This window comes from Ambystoma mexicanum, chromosome 6p, assembly GCF_040938575.1.
Source record: "Ambystoma mexicanum isolate Mex_15411 chromosome 6p, UKY_AmexF1_1, whole genome shotgun sequence".
NCBI classification, from domain to species: Eukaryota; Metazoa; Chordata; class Amphibia; order Caudata; family Ambystomatidae; genus Ambystoma; species Ambystoma mexicanum.
This window is the reverse complement of record NC_090935.1, coordinates 155191015-155211011: the sequence shown is the minus strand read 5'-3', so window position 1 is coordinate 155211011 and position 19997 is coordinate 155191015. Positions and strand designations below refer to the sequence as shown.

General features: G+C 49.0%; 1 protein-coding gene across 11 annotated transcripts in view; it reads right to left on the bottom strand.

The window, feature by feature from the left end:
- UBAP2 (ubiquitin associated protein 2) overlaps positions 1 to 19997 on the bottom strand; it is a 1758279-nt gene that overhangs the window by 1225150 nt on the left and 513132 nt on the right. The window lies entirely within an intron of this gene.

The following is a 19997-nucleotide window of genomic DNA, read 5'->3' as shown; positions in this document are numbered from 1 at the left end:
TTTTAAAAGCAACATGAAAAATGAAACCTTGTTGAAATACAAGAAGTTACATAATGTACAAAACTACAAAGTAAGCACAGCTGAAGATCACAAGTAAAACAAAAGAAAAGGAGTGTGTTTTAGAGTCACATGCTAAGCATACCCCAAACCCTTTCTAGTGGTGGACTATTCTTACCTTAACATGTTCACTAAAGGTTAGTTGGGCATTAATATTGGCTTTATAGAAAATCCATATAACATCTGCATTGGTTAGGAAAGATGATCTTTCATCAGATTTACTCCCAAAGACTCCCTTTCTTTTTGCTTTGTTTTGTTTTGGCTACTGCCCTGACAAGTGAGTGAACCCCTCAGGTTCCCTTCCCTTTCGGTCACTGGTTATGAGAAACTGATCAGGCCTTCAGACAGAGTACTTGGAAACATTTCCCTTTTGAATTCTAGCATTTTTAGCCTTGCACACCGCATCTTACAAAGCAGTGTAATGGGGATAATTTTCCATCAACCTAGCTTTTTACACATGGGACGGAGTTATTTTTATAGGTGACTAAAGACAAGCTGGCGGCAGCACTTACATTTTTACTGTTTCTGCGTTATTTTCAGTGTGCACATTTGTTTATCGCGTATAGCTACCGTTGAGATGGATTTCTAAATTCTGGCCTGTTGGACAGATTTTAGGAGCCCACTCTATAGAGATCAAGAAGCACTGAGGGGTTAGCCAAAACCTAATCAAGTAGGTGGAACAGTCCAGACTTGGGTCACAAGGGAGTGAGTGGGGTCAAGGGGCCTCAATGAGCCCACACACTCTGGCAAACATTCATATTACCCAATAAATTATAAAAATGTAGCGATTCATTTTAGGCCTTATGCAAGAAAAATGGGTAGTATCCCACAATATTCTATCATACAAATATAAGCAGTCACCAAAGGTTCACTTAATAAACATAACTTAATCAAGTAAAGCAGGTGTTGTAAATGATGGGAAACAAGCACAAAACCAATATCCTAACTGGAGAAGACCAAGCCCTAAAATGAAGGGGTTTGTGTGTCCAAAATCACTTATGGTTCTTACTACTGAGTTTTCTTAAAAAGGATGCATTGAGCTTGCGGTGGTGATTAGTTTCAAACTTTTTTAAAAAAAAGTTCTACAACAATTTACCAACAAAAAAAGTAAGTGGAATGGAGTTCGGAAACAAAGGGACCTATTCCCAATGTTACCCTATGGAGGACAGGGGGGACACAAGCACACTGATGCGTACTTGCCACCCAGACTCCATTTTTCCTAGATGGCTTTATGGATAGTCTGGGTGTCGCTGGGGGCTCTATCTACCGTTGTTGGTTAAAGTGAGCGGTGCCCAGGAGATGCGGGTTCAAAGGTTCTTCATGTTGGCTGGTGCAATATCCAACCCTAGTCGGTGAAGGAATGCAGAATCCAACGATACAGGCCTTCTTCAGACACTTCACTGGATGGAGTGTTGCAGCTTTCAGTTTGCAGGTGATGACCAGCATCCTTCCAGTTACGGTCACAGCAGCTGCCATAGGACAGGTTCCCATGAAGGTGGGAAGATAAAATCCAGGTAGAATGCGATTTATGGCACAAGCTCGCGAATACCAAAGTTCCGGACATGAATTTGGAATATGGATGGTTCTGGCTAAGTAGCCCACAAGAAATTGCTCAGTCCACCAGGCGGTCAATGGACAGTTCCAAAGTCTCTGAAGGGTTGGATCCTTGAAAAAGGCAGAGACTAGTTGGCCCCACTGCAGGCTTAATCACCACCCAGTAACAGAGATTAGAGGAGCACAGCTTAACAGGCTGGACAAAGGAGGGGATGCTGGCCCACTTCAGGAGTAATCATATGATCTTCAGCTGGCTGCCCTTCGAGGGATTATTTGCTCCAACGTAGATCTGAAGATCAGCTGCAAAAGTGCTACTTTTATCCAAGATTCGAGTTGGAAGCAAGTCCAAGCTCACCAATGGTAAGGACCTTCCCCCATTTAAACAACCAGTAGTTGTCCAATCAGGGACAACTACTTGTTTCACACCCACCCCAGTAGCAGACTATCTGGCAACAAGTATGTGGACTGGGACCACGCCATTTGTTGGGATAGATTTTCATTCTTGAGTGAAAATCTTCCCACTTTGTGGGTGCCCCGCATTTTTGGACTGATTCTCCTGAGTGAATGGGAACCTATTTCCAAACTCACTTATTGTTTGAACTCTAACCTTGGGAAACCTTTACATATTTTTGGACCTTTAAATTGAATTATGATTGCCTCATTTTCTGCCATCTACATTTTATTATTGCAGCGCACAGCACTTTCTCTGCAATGTTGCTGGAAGCTCCTTGAGCTTTCCTTTTTATTTCACCTGTGTTAACACATGTTACTATGGCAGGGTGACACCCTTTTGTCCCTCCTGCATTATTTATTTTTTGGGGTTTTTTTTAAGAGATCAGCACACCCCACCTTATGAGGAGTGTGGAGGGGAAACATGGTCTCCCTTTTTCTCACTATTCCAGTAACATTTAGTTACAGCTAGTTCATTTGACAGGATGTTGGCAGTGTCAAGTTTTGCACGACTTTTTGTGGACTAGTGCTAGGCTGCCATCACAGCAGAGACAAAGGTCACTAGGGTCGCCATTTGCCTAAAATGGAGGCTCTCCTCGTCAAAGGCCTTTTCCATGATGACTTGTTCTTACGCTAGCCTTATTCTATCTGCATGGGTAGAGCGTTCCTGATGGGTCTCTTGTCTTTGGAGGGTTTCACTTGGAAATACTGCCACAGCTGAGTGCCTGAAGGGACAGAAAGTGGGGAAGGTGACCATAACTCCTCTGGTCTGTGTCCTGAAGTGTGCCTGCCTGGAACAAGTTTGTCGTGCGAGAGTTTTGGACAGACTCCCACTATCCTCCAAGTTTGAATCAATGTATGTCTGGTGGGCTCAGCCAGTTTTCCTAAATATAAAAATAGGTCCCAGGAGCAGAAAGTCAACGACCACTGGAACCGAAGATGTGAAAGAGGACATCCGCAGCCAATACAGCGACTGCCAGTGACGGACCAGTAACAGCTGCTGTCCCAAGAGCCACTTCTGAGTGACAGGGAAGACCCAAAGCCGGCAACAGGTGGGCCTAAGTAGTCCCAAGACCAACTGCATTTTGTACACTCGCTAGAAGAGCTGCATCCTCCACAGCCTGCAATTCACCAATACCCGGTGTATGGTTTGATTTCTATACTCTAGATGTATAGGAGGACAACCTAGTTAGTGAACAGAGACACTACTTTAAATGGCTGCTGGCAGTGGTTTAATTTTTACTACCATTGTGCTATTCTACCGCAGGCTGAACCCTTAGCTGCAGTACAGCACCCCTAGGTGTCCATTTTGTCAAAATGCCCCATAAAACAACCCCACCATCACCCCTCCCCAGTCTTCTTTTTTTGCCATTTTCTGTTTGAGGTCTTTCTTGGCTTTTACTCATGCGTTGACAGATTTGAGCCCTGTCTGTGTTTTGCCTTTGCCGGGCTTCAGCCTGAAACCTGCCCCTGGCTCCAGTGTGTCTGGAAGGACAATGTGAGGGGGTCCCGAAACGCCCCTGTGCTTTGTCTCTAGGTGTGCCTGATCAGACAGCTGGCTGTCTTGAAAGAACAACCACCCTGCTGTGTGATTGACAGCCTAGACTGTGCATGAAAGGGAAAACTTGCTTAAGAGGCAAGGTTTTTGGGACTAGAGGCAGAGAAGACCACTGGAAGAAAAAGAAACCGTTAAGAGAAGCCCACTACAACCTCCTGAATCTCCAAGTACCTGTGAAGCCCTGCTGCTGTGCTGACCTTTTTCGAATCGACAGATGCTCCGGAAGGGCCGAATTCTTCCCTTGGGTTAGTGGGACCAACTAACCTAGAGCGAACTCCACTGACGCAATCCCAGACTTGCTGTGCCTCTCCATTGCTGCAGAAGCCCATTGCCAGGGGTCAATTTGTCCATAACCTAGTGCAACATCTGCGGAGGAACTCCTCCGGCCAACAGTTCCAGGAGTCTCCCAAGGATATTCCAAAAGCAGGAATTCCCGATCCAGAGTCCCCTCACCAGAGTCCAGGCTCGAGGGAGCAAGGAAAGTCCAACCAGAGATTTGTTCTGCACAGTGCTGTTTGCGAAGCGTTGAAACCGCAAAGTGCCACTGATTCAAAGAGCCTGTAGCTGCCGATTTTCCCCAGAGTACTGCCGCAGGAGCCCTCCAGAAATCCTCCCTAGTTTCTCCATGACTGAGGCTCAGGAACCAGGGTCTACATAGCTGCGGGAAGAAGACATCCAGATGGGCCATTTTTCATTCAACCAGAGGTACTATTTGGGCTTGAGGATACTTACCTTCTCAACTTAAGTCGTGCTGTCTCACTGAGATTTGCACTTGCTTAACTGAGTTGATTTCAACTCCCCTTTGTACAGGCTTAACAGCTTGTTTCTCTTCATTGATTTCCTTTGGAACAATCCGACTGAAATAATTTTATTCAAGAAGTGCATCAGAACTATAGACTTTATCCAACTGAGTTTGGCTGTCCTAGCTCCCGGACGGCACTCTTCTGAATCCATCGACTTTGGCATTGAGTGTCTCTCCATAGGTTGTAGCTTATTGAATACTTTTACTGCTGGGAAAGGCTTAGCTAGATTTAATTGGACCATTCAGTTGTCCTCTCCTTTTTAAGAAACTGTTCTAACGATTTTATTTTCCTTAACCCTTCCTTTCTGCAACCAAAGAGTGTACAAAGTATATTGGTGTGATATATAAATTCAAATACTATCCTTGTAATTGAAGTCACTTCGGGGTGTAGGAGAAGTGTATTTGAGCATATCAAAAGATTATTCACCAGCTTTATTGATTCTGTAATGCATTTCCAAAGTTGACGAATCGTTACAAAGAATTGCCTTTTTGAAGAATGCTCATTTAAAACTTAAATAATTTTTAACTGAAACCTTGAGTAAAAGTGTTACTTGGCCACGTGTATTAACGGATTTCATCTATACACCTCAAATGTACCCCCCTGGAGCTAGGACAGGCTGCTCAATCACTCTACCAACCTGTGTAGTACATACCGTTACCAAAAGGTGGGTTTACCCAATTACAAGCAGGTAAGTCTTGTGTAGTTTCACACAGTGAGATTGCACCAATTCTTACCTAACATTAGCCACCTATAAAACTGTTTTATATGTAAAGTGTGTAAGGTTGGATTTGTGAATAGTCTCAAAGGGGGGGTACTATGAGCTTTGCAAGTACCACATTTAGGTCCCACCCTGGAGGCGGGTTTGAAATGGGAAGGTAAAGTCTTTTTACTTCCTCCATGAATGCCTTAATGACGGGGACTTTTCGCCAGGAAAACTTGCTTTGAAAAGTGGTTACACGGATAGAGCCGCTAAGCGAACCTTGATGTGTTCAATACTAGCCCAGAGTCTAGTAAGTGGAGCATTTAATGAAGAATGTGTGATAGAGTACATTCTATTGGGTTATTTGACTGGCAATGTTAAGCAAGATTGCATGTGGTAACCCTGTAAGAGACTACACTAGCCTTCTCCTCTTGGCAATAGGTAACCCAACCTTTGGTATAGTCCTGTACTACCCAAGTTGGTAGTGTGACTAAGCAGCTAGGCTCATCTCAAGAGGGGTCAAAGTGAGCTGTAGGGTTGCAACAGAGTCACAGCGAGAGGTATTCAAATAACACATACTCCAGGTTTTTTGATGAAATTATGTATTAATTCAACAGTCAGTTTTAAAATAAGCCTTCTTTAGAAGGGAGCAAAATCCAACACTTAAAATACACATCAAAATACACTCCTTCAGTTCAATAAGGGAATAGTTTCTTACCTGTAACTCCATTTCTCCAGCATTGGTATCTTTCATGGATTCACATGCTTAGAATATTCCCCGTCGTCAGGCTGGGAATCCCCGGTACATTATATAGACCCTTTCCCGTAGGAAAACTTTTTCGACGCTTATGCGTCCTATCCGCCTCGTTTTGTATCATGCGTGCCCGCGGCGTCAGGACGCCATGATATAAATACAGGACCCTCCCCCGCGCTCCCTTAGATTTCGGCCCCCAAAGTAGTGGGGGAACCGGTTTGCATGTCCAGGGGAGGCAGGAGGGCGCATGTGAATCCATGAAAGATACCAATGCTGGAGAAATGGAGTTACAGGTAAGAAACTATTCCCTTCTCCAGCATTGGATCTTTCATGGATTCACATGCTTAGAATAGATTACATAGCAGTACCATCCCTAAAAGAGGAGGCGTGCATGCAAAACCGCATACTTCTCACAATGCCCGTTCCCTATGGTCGTGTACACATCATTAATCATTAGCATAGAAAAGCGGACAATATTGAAACACAATTACAACAGGATCTAATCCTTCAGCCGGGGCTTACCTTATTGGAATAGGTGTCTAAGCACCGCCTGTCCCATCCGGGTATCTTCGGCATGTTGTTGCGACAGGAAGTAATGGCGGGTAAAAGTGTGTGTAGCCGCCCAGGAAGCCGCCATGCAGATGTCCCCCAGCGGGACTCCAGACCACAGCGCCGTCGACGATGCCGCCGCTCTAGTTGAATGAGCTCTTGGCCTTCGTAGAAGAGGCTTCCCTGGCTTGGAATTGCAGTACGAAATGGTAGATGACACCCATCTCGACAGTCCTTGCTTTGAAATGGCTTTGCCTTTAGCACCCAACCCATAGGCCACGGACAACTGCCTTGTTTCTCTGAAAGGTTGCGTGCGATGAAGATAGAACTTGAGAGCCCTTTTTACGTCCAGTGTGTGTAACGTACGCTCCGCTCCCGAGCATGGTTCTGGAAAAAACGTAGGTAAGACAATAGAGGAGTGTTTATGGAACACTGACGGAGCTTTCGGTATGAACTGTGGGTTAGTGGCTAGGACCACCTTGTTCTTGAAAAAACGTAAGTACGGTGGGTCTACCATTAGAGCTTGGATTTCTGAAATACGTCGGGCTGAAGTGATGGAGACCAGAAAGGCCAACTTCCACGACAAAAACTTTAGAGGCGATGACGACATTGGTTCATAAGGAGGTTTCATAAAAGACGCTAACACCAAATTGAGGCTCCACGCCGGAGGAAATTTCTTCTCTGGAGGAAAACTCCGAAATAGGCCCTTAAGGAAGTGCTTAATCAGGCGGTCGCTGAATAATGGTGTGGAATGTCGTTGACGTGTAAACCTGGAAATGGCGGCTAGGTGTACTTTTATCGACGATACCGATAGGCCCTTAGCAAGTATGGAAGGAGCTGTTCCGGCTTGATCGACTGCGGAACCAGACCTGGTTGATCCGAGCACCACTGACAGAACCTCCTCCATTTGTACGAGTATGAGGTGTTTGTGGAAGGTGCTCTTGCCGCTTGCAAAATACGCCGACATTCCTCCGGAATCGTTAGCTGACCAAATTCAGCGAAGTCAGAAGCCAGGCCGTCAATTTGAGGCTGTCCGGGTCGTGATGCCAAACAACCCCCTCCTGTCGAGACAGAAGGTTGGGGGTCCTCTGGAACCTCATCGGTTCCGCCGCCGCTAGGTGCAGTAGGTCTGAAAACCACACCTGTCTGGCCCAGTACGGGGCCACCAGAATCACCCGACATGGGTACTTGAGGATCCATTGCAACGTCCTCCGGATAAGGGGAAATGGAGGGAATGCGTACAGGAATTTGTTCGTCCATGGAAAGGAGAACGCATCCCCCAGAGAGCCCTGCTGAGGCCATCTGCTTGCATACTGCAGGCATTTCCTGTTGTCCCTCGTCGCGAACAGATCGATGGAGGGATGTCCCCACTTCTTGAATACGTGTTGTATTTGTTGGTCGTTCAGCACCCATTCGTGAACATCGTTCAGTTGTCTGCTGAGGGCATCGGCCTCCACATTTCTCACGCCTGGCAGGTGGAAAGCCAAGATTTGCATGTTGTGTTGCAGTGCCCAATGCCAGATTTTTTGTGCCTCCGTCGACAGGGACCTGGACCGTGTCCCTCCTTGCTTCCTCAAGTAAAACATTGTAGTTGTGTTGTCCGTCATGACACGCACCACCGAGTTCCTCAACTGAGGAAGGAATGATTTTAGAGCCCATCGCACTGCTCTCAGTTCCAGCAGGTTGATATGCAGGGAGGCCTCTTGTAACGACCACCGGCCTTGTACCTGCAACGTATCCAGATGAGCTCCCCATCCGCTCAACGATGCATCCGTCACCACCGTCTTCTGGAACTCCGGTGACACCAGAGGCATTCCTTTCGTTAGATGAGAAGACACTTTCCACCAGCAGAGTGCTTGTACTAGTTGCTTGTCGACGACCAGTCTGTCGGACCAGCGACCTTGACTCTGCGCCCAACGGTCCGCTAGAAATTCTTCCTGGCAAGGCCTCAAACAGACGGCAGTTGTTTATCAACGGAATGCAGGATGACAGTCCCTAGCAGGGACATGCATTTGCGCACCGATACCCTGGTACCGCATTGCCATTCCGACGCCTTGCTTTGTAATTTCTGTACTCTCTCGCTGGATGGTCTTACAAGGTTTGTTTGCGTATGAAACTCCGCACCTAGAAAAACCAACGTCCTCGAAGGCTCTAAGGAGGATTTGCTGAAGTTTATCGAGAAGCCCAGTTTCTGTTAGAGGGACAACGTGGCCCCCAGACTGTTTCGTGTTTGTTCCGTGGACGAACCTCTGACCAGCCAGTCGTCTAGATAGGGATAGACGTGGTGACCTTCCTTTCTTAAATGGGCCGCTATAGGGGCCAGACACTTGGTGAACGTCCTGGGGGAGGACTTGAGACCGAACGGGAGGACCTTGAACTGGAAATGCTTTCGTCTGACGACGAACCTTAAATATCTCCTGTGTCGTGGACGTATTGGGATGTGAAAATAGGCGTCTTGAAGGTCCAGTGACGACAGATAATCCTTGGGTTGCACCGACCTGATAACCTCCTGGAGCTTTAGCATTTTGAATTTTAAGCTCTTCAGCCATTTGTTGAGTACCCTCAGGTCGAGAATGGGCCTCCATTTTCCATTTGGCTTCTTGACAAACGAAGAACCGGGAATAAACTCAGTTTCCTTCCTGTGCCACAGGAACCTTTTCTACCACTCCCTTTTTTAGCATAAGCTCCACCTCTTGTCGTAGGACCCGAAGGTGGGGCTGGGCCGAAAACACCGGCGGAAGACGTGGAGGCTTGTCTTTGAATTGAAGCGCATGACCCATGCGAATCGTTTCCAGAACCCATCGATCTGTGGTGATGCATTTCCATTGGTCGATATGATGAGAGACTCGGCCCCCCAGGACGTTCCGAAGGCCGTCATTGGTTGCCGGTTTGCTTGCCCTTCGTCGAAGAGGAACCCGAGCCACGTCTTCTGGAGGCTTGATAATCTCTACCTCTTCGTGCCGACTGGGATGTACGCCTGAAACCTTGTGAAGAGTACGAGGACCTGTTAAATCCCCGGTCCCTAGAGGCTCCAAAGCGGGAGTTTCCAGAAGCACCCCTGAATGGGCGAAAGGAGCGAAAATTTCTGTCTGGAGGGTTCCCAGAGACCTAGCAGTATCCGTGTCTTCCTTCATCCCCTTCAGGGCTTCATCTACCTTTTCTCCGAACAGATGTTCTCCTTCACATGGCATGTCAAGGACCTTGTATTGGACTTCGGGACGGAAAGTAGTACATTTGAGCCACGCTTGTCGACGAAGTACTACGCCATGATTGATCTGTTTGAAACCAGACTCTGCTAGGTCAACTGCAATATTAATTGCGTGGTTCGAAGCCTCTTCGCCATCTCGTACAAGTAACATGGCTGCTTTTCGGTGTTCTTCTGGCAGATGTTCTAGGATAGGGGCTAGTTTGTGCCACATTTCTCTATCGTATCTTGATACGATAGCCAAAGAATTGGCTGCCCTTACCGTCGTCGCGCCAACTGAGAGCACCTTTTTTCCAAAGGTGTCCTGCCTCCTGGCCTCGCTTTCTGGTGGGGTCGAACATTTTTGCTGCACTCTGGCCTTCCTAGCCGCTGCCGCCGACACCACGGAGTCTGACAGAGGTTGTGCCGTTAGACATTTTGGAGTGGACTCCGGAGCTTTAAACTTTTTCTCTATACGCCCCTTGATAGCCGGCTCCGAGAACGGATGGCGCATCGTCTTGAGGCCTTCTTGCCACACGTGGTCCAGAATTGGGATGGCGAAAACCGATTTCCTCCTTTGACCCATATGATCAAAGAGAAAACAGTCTTTCTTTTGTTCCTCAGGAATCAAGCCGAACTCGGAACACGCCTTTCCCATCATGGCGTGGAAGGCTCCCACATCATCCGGAGGAGACGGTTGTGCCTGGCTCCTCGTAGACTCTACCTCCACATCCGAATTCCATGTTGGGTCTCTCGACGGTGACAGGGAAATGTCTGACCCTGAGTCACCCTGGATAGAATCAGACGCCGATAGCTCACCCTCCTCCTGCTCTCGAGGACGATCCTTCGCCACCTGGGAGGCCGATGGGCTTTTGGTCGTCGAGCGGGCTGTTTGAGCTTGTTCGTCGACGGAAGGTACAGGAAAAAACGATGAGGTCCCAGGTTGCGGGATCTGCGTATCCAGACGCTGTAGGAGCTTCTGCAGCGTATTAAGCACATCCAGAGACAAGACCGTCTGGGGGGTCAGCAACGTCGAGGATAGAGGGACCATACCCCCACTCGCCATCATCAAAGTGGAAGGCCGTAAGCCCAAATCCGACGGCTGTAAAACCAATTCACATTCCCCTTCCGCCGACAGCGCTGGCAAGGCCGTGTCCGGCTGCAGTAAGACTTCAGGGGGGACCGGGTCGTAGACCTCTGGTTGCCAAGCCATAGACTGAGTCGCCGAAGGAATCCCCACCGCTGCAGCCTGAACAGTAATAGGCATCGTCAACGACACCGGTGTCGACGAGCAAGTAGCCAGCGCCGAGACTTTAGACTTGGATGCCGATTTCCCGGCTGAAGAATCCCGACTCACGGAAGACCTATGACGGTCCCCTGAGGAGGATTTTGACGTCGCTTGCCTCACCGTCTTAGATAATGAGGAGGAGGAGGACTTTTTGTGTGATGAGGAAGACCCAGCATGCTTCCCCGTATGCTTGTCATCAGGGAGGTTATCGACCGGCCGTACCTTCTTCGAGGGAGGTTCCGACTTGCTCCTGGAGGCCGTTGAGCCAACTTCTGATGCCGGATAGGCCCCCGCTCCATCGTTAAGCCAGTCGACCAACCTTCTTTTTCTGTCTTTAAGGGTTTTTTGGGAGAAACCCTGGCATATCTCACATGTATCCGCCGTGTGGTGCGGGTGGAGACAGTAGATACAATCATTGTGGGCATCACCTTCATAGACTTTTTTGAGTCCACATGTCGCACAAGGGCAAAATAACGCTTTTCCGGACATAATTCTCCAGAATATATCGTCGCCGAAGCGAAAGAAAAAATAACCTAATTTCTACTAGTGGTAACCACGAGGATCCCACTACTTTGAAAGACGGTTGAAATCTGAGGGAGCGCGGGGGAGGGTCCTGTATTTATATCATGGCGTCCTGACGCCGCGGGCACGCATGATGCAAAACGAGGCGGATAGGACGCATAAGCGTCGAAAAAGTTTTCCTACGGGAAAGGGTCTATATAATGTACCGGGGATTCCCAGCCTGACGACGGGGAATATTCTAAGCATGTGAATCCATGAAAGATCCAATGCTGGAGAAAGTAAGTTGACACCCTTTTGGGATGACACATGTACTTGCTACACCCTGAGGTGACATAGTTGGGACACTGGACATTAATATATCCCTTTTCACACTTAAATTGTAATACTGAAGTAATAGAAAAAAGAAAAGGTTAGGGAAGGAAACAATAGTTAACACGTTTCTCAAACAGGTAAGCACTTTAGAATCCCCCAAAGCAATGTATACTTTCCCAGCTATACAAATAAGGTATGTATGACTTTTTGGAGGGACAGTTAAACACAAAGTCAGAGGGTAAAATGAGTCTTTCAGGGAGCCAGAACAGCCAATGTCAATTGAGCAAAGACTAGGGGAGCCGAGGCACTTCTTGAAGATTAGCACAAAAGTCTTGCACAATGTTAGAGTTTTGTTGTAAAAAGAAATCGCTGTTGGGCCACAAGCTGGGAGGCTTGTGAAGGGCAAAGCTGTAAGCAACTCTGCAAAGGGCAGCCAATGCAAGTCTCCAGTGAGAACAAGCAAGATACACGAGAGATAAGTACCCCTTAGTTCACATTACCTGGGGTCTGAAGAAAAGATTCCAGCTGGCTTCTGTTCCTGTTGTAGTCCTGCAGATCCTGTTGTTCCTGGGCCTCAGTCATGGTGACAAGAGGACATCTGGGGACTGCGCTATGGTTTGAAGGTCGGCAGCAGCAATGTGCACAATTCATATCAGCGGCACTTCGCGGTTTCAGCTACTCGCAAATAGCACCACTGTGGTTCTTGGACACCCAGTGGACTTTCCTTGGTTCTGGGGTCCAGCACTCTGATGAGGTGTCTCAGGCTTGGTCAGTCCTGCTTCGAGGGAGCCCGGAAGATCTTCCTGGAGCTTGGGTCTGGCTTAAAGGCGATGCACTCTATTCTGGTGTTCCTATCCACTGGCACTTTGATCCTACAGCAGCAAAGTACAGCCAGCCGAGAGATGAGTTCCAGTAGAGTTCGTCATGGGACATATTAGTCCGACCAACCCAAGGGGAGAAGTAGTCCTTGCAGGGCTTCTCTAGTCGATTAGAAATTCGGAGCTTGAGCAATGCAGCAGGGCTTCACTGGGCAAACCAATGGTCCAGGAGGTTACAGCAAATTTCTTCTTCGGTTCCTTTGTCCAGTGGTCGACTCTGCCTACCTTGCAAAAGACCACACCTTTTATGCAAGTCGTTCGCATTCATTCGCAGCCTAGCTGTCACTCACAGCAGGGTGGCTGTCCTCCATGGATGGACCACAGCCAGCCAGCCAGTCACCTTTGTGTGCATTCCTGTAACCAAAGAGACCAAGCAAAGGGAGTTTCAGGAACCTCCCTCGCTTCCTGACCTGCCAGACGCACTGGAGCCAAAGGCAGGCTTCACCAGACAAAACAAACAAAGGGACCAAACTAGTTTGGCACCCAGAAAAAATCTCAAGGAGAACCTTTCCAACAATAAATGGCAAAAAGAGACAGCTATTTTGACAAAGTGGGCACCCATGGGTGCTATACTACAGCTGTGAATACAGCCGGCAGTAAAAACACACAATGGTAGGAAAAAGTAAACCACTGCCACCAGGTATTAAATTGTAGAAAGTAACAAAAATGTTACATGAAAAACTAGACAAGGGGGATACTAAGTAACCCCTCCGCCAGCCTGTGGTAAAATAGTGTGCGTTGGGTCTAGAAAGTTACAAAATGTAAGTAATGTCAATTTCACTTCACTTGAAAACAGTTTCACAAAGAGAAGGTATTTAAACCTTTTGGGAAATTTAAGACTTCCCTGTGCCATTGCACTGTAGGTGCAGTGTGTCAATGTAAAGATGATGCCTATGGAGTTTGTCAGACTCCAAAGTCAAAAGAAACAATCCAAATCACAGAAAAATACATGAGAATAGGAAAACGCTCAATCTCTCCAGTTTAGAAATGAAAAAAGTCCAGCAAAAAGTGTTGAGGGTCTCTAAGGTAGAAGGGAATTGTAACACTGACAGATGTCGCTTAACAACTGGGTTAGAGAAAGAAAGCTTCCTCCTCCGAGTTCCGGTAGGCTCCTATGGCCGCCAGAGAGGTGTGCTAGGTGTGTAGAGAAGGATTGCACATCGTCCAATGTGCAATTAAGCGGGTCAACCTACTTGGATTCCGCCCAGTGGCAAAACCTAGCCCATTTCCTTTTGTACTGGCTCCTAGTAGCATCGATCCTAGCACCCTGTATGATGTTTGGGTTAGCCTTGACGGCCGCAGATGCCTCGCTGCTGTGATAGAAGATTGGCCGGGCCCAATGGAAAGTGAATGGGTGCTTGTCCAAGAAGGAAAGCAGCTCCAATAACCATGGTCTCGCAGGCCACGATGGAGCCATCAGAATGATGCTGAGGTGACAAGATTCGCTTATCTTGCAAATCACCCTGTGAATCAGGGGAGTGGGAGGAAATGCCTATGCTTTTGTGTTGTTCCACTGTAACTGCAATGCGTCGCCCAAGAAGCCGAGGCCCTGCCCCAGCCAAGATGCAAACTGAGGGCATTTCTTGTTGTACCAGGTGGCAAAAAAATCCACTTGAGGATACCCCGATCTGCTGAAGATCCCCTGAAGGACCGGATCGTTCAATTGCCATTCTTAATTGTCCGCTTCCAGTCTGCTGAGCCCGTCCACCTCCAGGTTGGACTCCCTCGGAAGGTGGATTGCACTCAAGTAAATGTTCAGGGCCCACTCCAAAATGCTGATAGCTAGGCTGCACAGAGGGGGGACATGGAGCCATCCTGCTTGCTGATGTAATACATGCTGGTGGAATTGTACATTTGAATGAGCATCACCTTGCCACAAATAAGCAGCACAAAAGCTTTGAGAACGAGCCAGATCGCTTTCACCTCTGCTCCTGGAGGGACCGACTCCATGGACGCTCTGGTTGTCCGTGGCGATGGTCACTTGCAGTGCTGCTTGCCGCGTGGGCCTGCTTGTAAGTTGCAGTACGTGGACCACCAGACCAGGGCAGGATGGAGAGAGGGAGGAATGCTGACAAGCTCCGCTTGGGAGCCCAGGTACTGATTGAATGAGGCTGCCAAGTGCAGTTGCAACCTCCTCATTTTGAGCCTTGTGTGAGGTTGCAACCTACTCATTTTGAGCCTCGTGTGAGGTACTGCCAGTAGGAACGCGCCATGATACCCAAGAGATGTTGCTATCACCAAGCTGAGGTCACCTCTCTCCTGAGCTGAGAAAATGACCGGTGGCCCTCTTGATGGCTGTGATCTCTTCCTCCGAGGGAAATCTCTAGTAGCTTGTGTCCCAAATAAGGCTCAGGAAAGTCACTGTGCACAGGCTGCATCTGTGACGTGACATTGATGGAAAATACCAGTTTGTGGAGTGTGTTCGTGAGGGTGGAGGAAGTGTGCTGGACCGCCTCCAGAGATCTCGCCCCAGAAGAGCCAGTCATCCAAGAACGGGTAGACATGGTGACCTTGGGCCCTGAGAAGGGCTGCCACTGCATTCATCAGTCTGATAATGACCTTGGGGGCCGAGTTGAGGCCTAAGGGTAGAACCTTGTATTGGAAATGGAAGCCCATGATCCTGAACCGTAGAAAGGACTGATTAGGTTGCCAAATTGGGAATTTCAGATCCAGGGAGCACATCCAGTCTACCCTGCACAGTGTCTATGCAATAAGAGCTGGCGTAACCATCTTGACATTTCGAAGAGGGAGAGGTTCAGGGGTAAAAGGGCAAACTCTCAGACCAGCCTGGTTCTTTTGTATGGCGAAAGTCCCAGCTATGACGCTGGGATTTCTTCCACTGCCTGACTCTCTATGAGCAAACAAATTTCCGCCAACTGAGTTGTCAATCTGTGGGAGTGGAGGAGAGGGAGGAACCGGTAACCCGTGGACACTACGGATAGGATCAAGGAGGCCGGGGACCTCCTACAACAAGACTGTGTGAAGGGCAATCCTGCTGCCCCTCAGGGGAGAGACAGGTATCCGAAGGGGTGCGTCATAATTTCTTTCCCTCTGAGGCCGAGGACTAAAAGAAGCCCTTGCTCCTCCACCCCCCCCCTTCTGCTGCTTGCGCCGGTGCTGACAACCATCAGGCTGTCTCAACTTCTGTTCCTGGAAGCCCCAGAAAACGCCAAAGGCCCAACCCTTGTCGTGGTGTTGATGCGATTGCGTGTAAGTTTTGGCCATGGCCTTTGTGAGGAGAAGGACTTTGCAGTTTGGTAACTATTCTTATTGAGCGCCTCATTGGAATGAAAAAAAAATAAATAATAAATCGCCACCCTCGAATGGAAGGTCCAATATGCGTTCCTGGACGTCCGTGTTCAACTTGGTAGCCCGTAGCCAAGCAGTCCTCATGTACATGGCGATGCAGATGGCACAGCCCGAGGTCTGTGTGCTCCACGGTGGACTTGATATCCTGTGCCACCATTCTGGCCTCTGCCAGCCCCGCCTTGAATCGTGCCTGGCTCTGCACTGTAGGTTCTGGAAGGAAGTCAGCTATTTCCCAACCGAAGCCTCTGGTTAATAGCTGCCACCATGGCATCTGCGTTGGATTAATGAAGGTGCTGTGAGGTGTTAGAATAGACCTTCTACATAAGCCTCCAAGATATTCTCCTTGCCTAGAAGAGCCGAGGACGAGGTGGGCTAGGACGACTGAGGCTTGGAGTAGAGTGATACCACAGCAATCACCAAAGAGTGTGGTTGAGGATGCGCCGACAGCAAGAGTGAATCCCCCTTCAACTGCCTGTATTTGGTGTCGAGGCGCCGATTGATGGGCTGGGCCGAATGGCGTTTCAGCCATCCCTTTTTGGCCAAGGCGACAACGTCCTTCTGCATCAGGATCCAGGGTTCTAGCCGCTGGGCATAGAGTGAGGACCTCAGCCAGGGCCCCCGCCTCCAGTTGTTCCACCTCAGGATGTGGAAGCCCCAAGTATTCGTACAAACCTGAGAGCCGTTCGTGAAATGCCTTGGCTGAAGATGGCGTGTCAGGGTCCTCCTCCTCATTGGTGTCCACTAGGATGTCTGGCTGGTATGGGGTGGGTGGAGGAGTGCTGGGCGCCAAAGGCTGCAGTGAGAGAACCAGTGGAGGCTGGTATGGAAAAGTCTGAACTATGGGCGGCAGGGGAGCCGGAATTGAAGGACCCAGCATGGACAGCAGGGGCTGTGTGGGGACCTGAGGCGCTGGAGCCATAGGAGGAATGACTATAGGTGCCAGTGTTGGACCGACAGGAGCATGTCCGTGATCACATCCCAAAGGATGGCCCCCATATGAGGAGACCTCATGAGCGTGAGGAACTTTAGAAAAAACCTGTACTCACAGGCTGGTGGGGTGGTAGGTGGTATTGACGGATTAGCAGGCAGATGCTGGGGCCCAAACGTACTCTGCCTTGATGGTTGCAGGGTGAATCTGCCGTGAGACGCTGAAGTACAAGCTATAGGCCACATACCTGGTGAAGCCCATTCTTGCCTCAAAACGCGTTCTCCCACCTGCTCCGCACCAGGGGGCAGTATCGGATGAGCAGCCATTTTGTCAGGCTGCATGCCACGTGCCTGCATCGTGGTGCTTACCTCGCCGGGCCCAGCCTCCTCCAGGACTCTTGGCGGTGGAGCTTGACGCCTACAATGCACCCGAGGACGAGGCTCTCGGCTGTGTGCCGGTAGTGCTGCATACAGGCACCCCCGTAGACATCTGTCTGGTACTAGTGCATAGCCTCACCGGGTGGACAACTGGTTAAATAAACTTGCTGTCCCTCAGCACCATCTCCGGAAGGGCCTGGCGGCCGGTAGCTGAATCTGCCTTGGTACCTGTGCTGGTACGAGAACCTGACCGATCCCTCCCGCTCGGTTGTTTCCTTAGGAAGGAGTCGCCCTTGCTGGGTGCGAGAGAAAAAAGCAGCCCTACCTTGGGCCTGCAAAATTCTTAATGTCCTCTGGAGGAGACTTCTCGAAGAGCTCCCGCCATCGAGCTAATCTGTTTTTCAGAGCGCATGGTTTACGAGCGTCACACGCGGACAACCCTCCCAGCTGTGATCAGGGCCAAGGCAGCAGAGGCAAAGAGTGGGGGTCGGACGTAGGGCAGAGCCCTTTGCAGGCTGGACACCTGCTGGAGCCCACTGACATCAACATGCGCCGGGGAGGACCGAAAACCTGATTAAGACCAAATACAGAAGACAGTATCCGGGGCAGAACGCATGGAATTCCAAGGCGGAAGCCAAACCCAGGAGCGCTGGTGAAAATATATGTTCCCGTCAACATGGAAAAGGGGACTGGGGAATAGCGCCCGTGGGAAGAGTCACGGGATCGCATGCTCTCAGAGCCGCGCCCCAGCGCACCACTAAATTTAATGGTGGAAGGTTTTTCTTCTGGTGAAAAAGGTTGTGTCCCGTCCCTAGCGAGGAACACCCATGCAGTATGAAGGAAAGGACAGGACGTAGGAGTATTCCTTGTATTGTCTGCGTTTTCTTTGTGGACACAAATGCCTATCGCAGGCTGTTCTTCGGCACGTGAAACGAGGGCCCTTTTTTATGCGTGTCCAAACCAACCTTTGCTTTTGGTTTTTGGTAACTGGCATGTGGCAAAAGCATGCACAAAGGCCCAGAGGACAGTGAGGAACCATAGGCGTTATCCCCGGTCACTGCATGGGCCTCGACACTCTACCATGTCGCAGTGAGTCGGCCGTGGGGTATGTCCTTAGTGTTTGTGGGTGCCCTGGCTGCCGGGGGGTGTTCTCCATCACAGGACAGCCGGCATTATTATTGGATTTGGGTGCCAGCACTTGGGGTTCCAACGGACCCTGTTCACCCTCGGCATCACTCATGACCCTGATGCTGCCCTCGCTGAAGCCTTCCGTCATGTCTATGGAGGCCTCGGCCTGCATGGCGTGAGCGACCGAGCATTTTGCCGCCGAGTCTTTAGGGCGTTCTAGCCGGAAAAACAGAATTTACAATGCTTTTTGGCGCAATTCCTCGGGAGACGGTGATTGCACACTTGGTGCGTGTCCTTCCACAGGAATTTACGGTGGGCAGGCAGGGCAAAATTTAAATGGGGTTTTGCCCATTATATTTTAAAAGGGCAGATGGGCAAAAATAAAAGGGGGATGATTGAAACTTTTTCTAAAAGATGTCGGCATAAAGAACCTCTCCCCTCTCTCCTTATTGTATTGGGCCAAATCCTGAAGAGGCCCGTAAAGGCCACGTCTGGTCATCGATCAAACAGTCGACAATATTGGTGTTCCTCAGGAGCAGTCGAGCAGTCGTGCAGCAAGGCGAACAAAGTAAAAGAAGAAAGTCTACAAGTACAACTTTTAGTTAATCAAAGGCGTCAACGAAGAAGAGAACACTGCATTTGCGACCAACTTCAATGGTGGGAAAAATCAATCCGAGGGACCTCACTCGTGAAGGAAAATGAGCACAGTACACGTCACACTAGGTATAGTATTACTGAACGCACCAGGTTGACATCAGTTTGTGTTTCGAAAACAAATATTTTAATACTCTGCGACTTCCACTAGATGGCAGACTGTGCAGAGCATGTGATCTAAGCAGATCCACAAGCTCCAGAAACAGTGCTACTCAAGTTATAGAATCACTTAATTAGACCAACACGGTTACTAGTCTATCCTGCAATAAATGTAACTTTCTTCTTTCAAGAATGGATACAGTTACAATGTTACTTTTTAGAACACCGTTCAGAGGGAGTAAGGAACAAGTTACTTACCTGTAACTCTTGTTCTCCAGCATGGGTCTGGCATGGATTCACATGCTCATGAATATTCCCCGTCGTCAGGCTGGGAATCCTCGGTAAAGAAAAATCAGTATCAGTTTCGTTTATGATCCGTCTTTCGTAGTAGTAACCAATCACTGATCTCTGCGTCATACTGACCACAGCCAATGACTGCCCTCTACCTAAGCACCGCCTCTGGCAGCCATCTTCAGATTTGGTAGCACGTGAATTGGCAGTATGACCAAGTGAAGAGCCGCAGAGGGGTAGGCGGGAGGGTTCGCATGTGAATCCATGCCAGACCCATGCTGGAGAACAACAGTTACAGGTAAGTAACTTCTTGTTCCTTCTCCAGCATGGGGACTGGCATGGATTCACATGCTCTTGAATAAAAGAATACATAGCAGTGTACACATGCACAACCACGGGAGGTGGCAAAGGCTCCACATTAAGCATTACATCCAAAACTCAAAATTAAGCAATTCTTACCTCCTCACCAGGCTCACCTTAGGCGAACAGGTTGCGCAGCACTGCTTGGCCGACCCTGGACTCCTCCCTGGAATCCCGATCGACGCAGTAGAATTTCGTGAAGGTGTGCGTCGACCTCCACGTAGCAGCCCTGCAGATGTCCA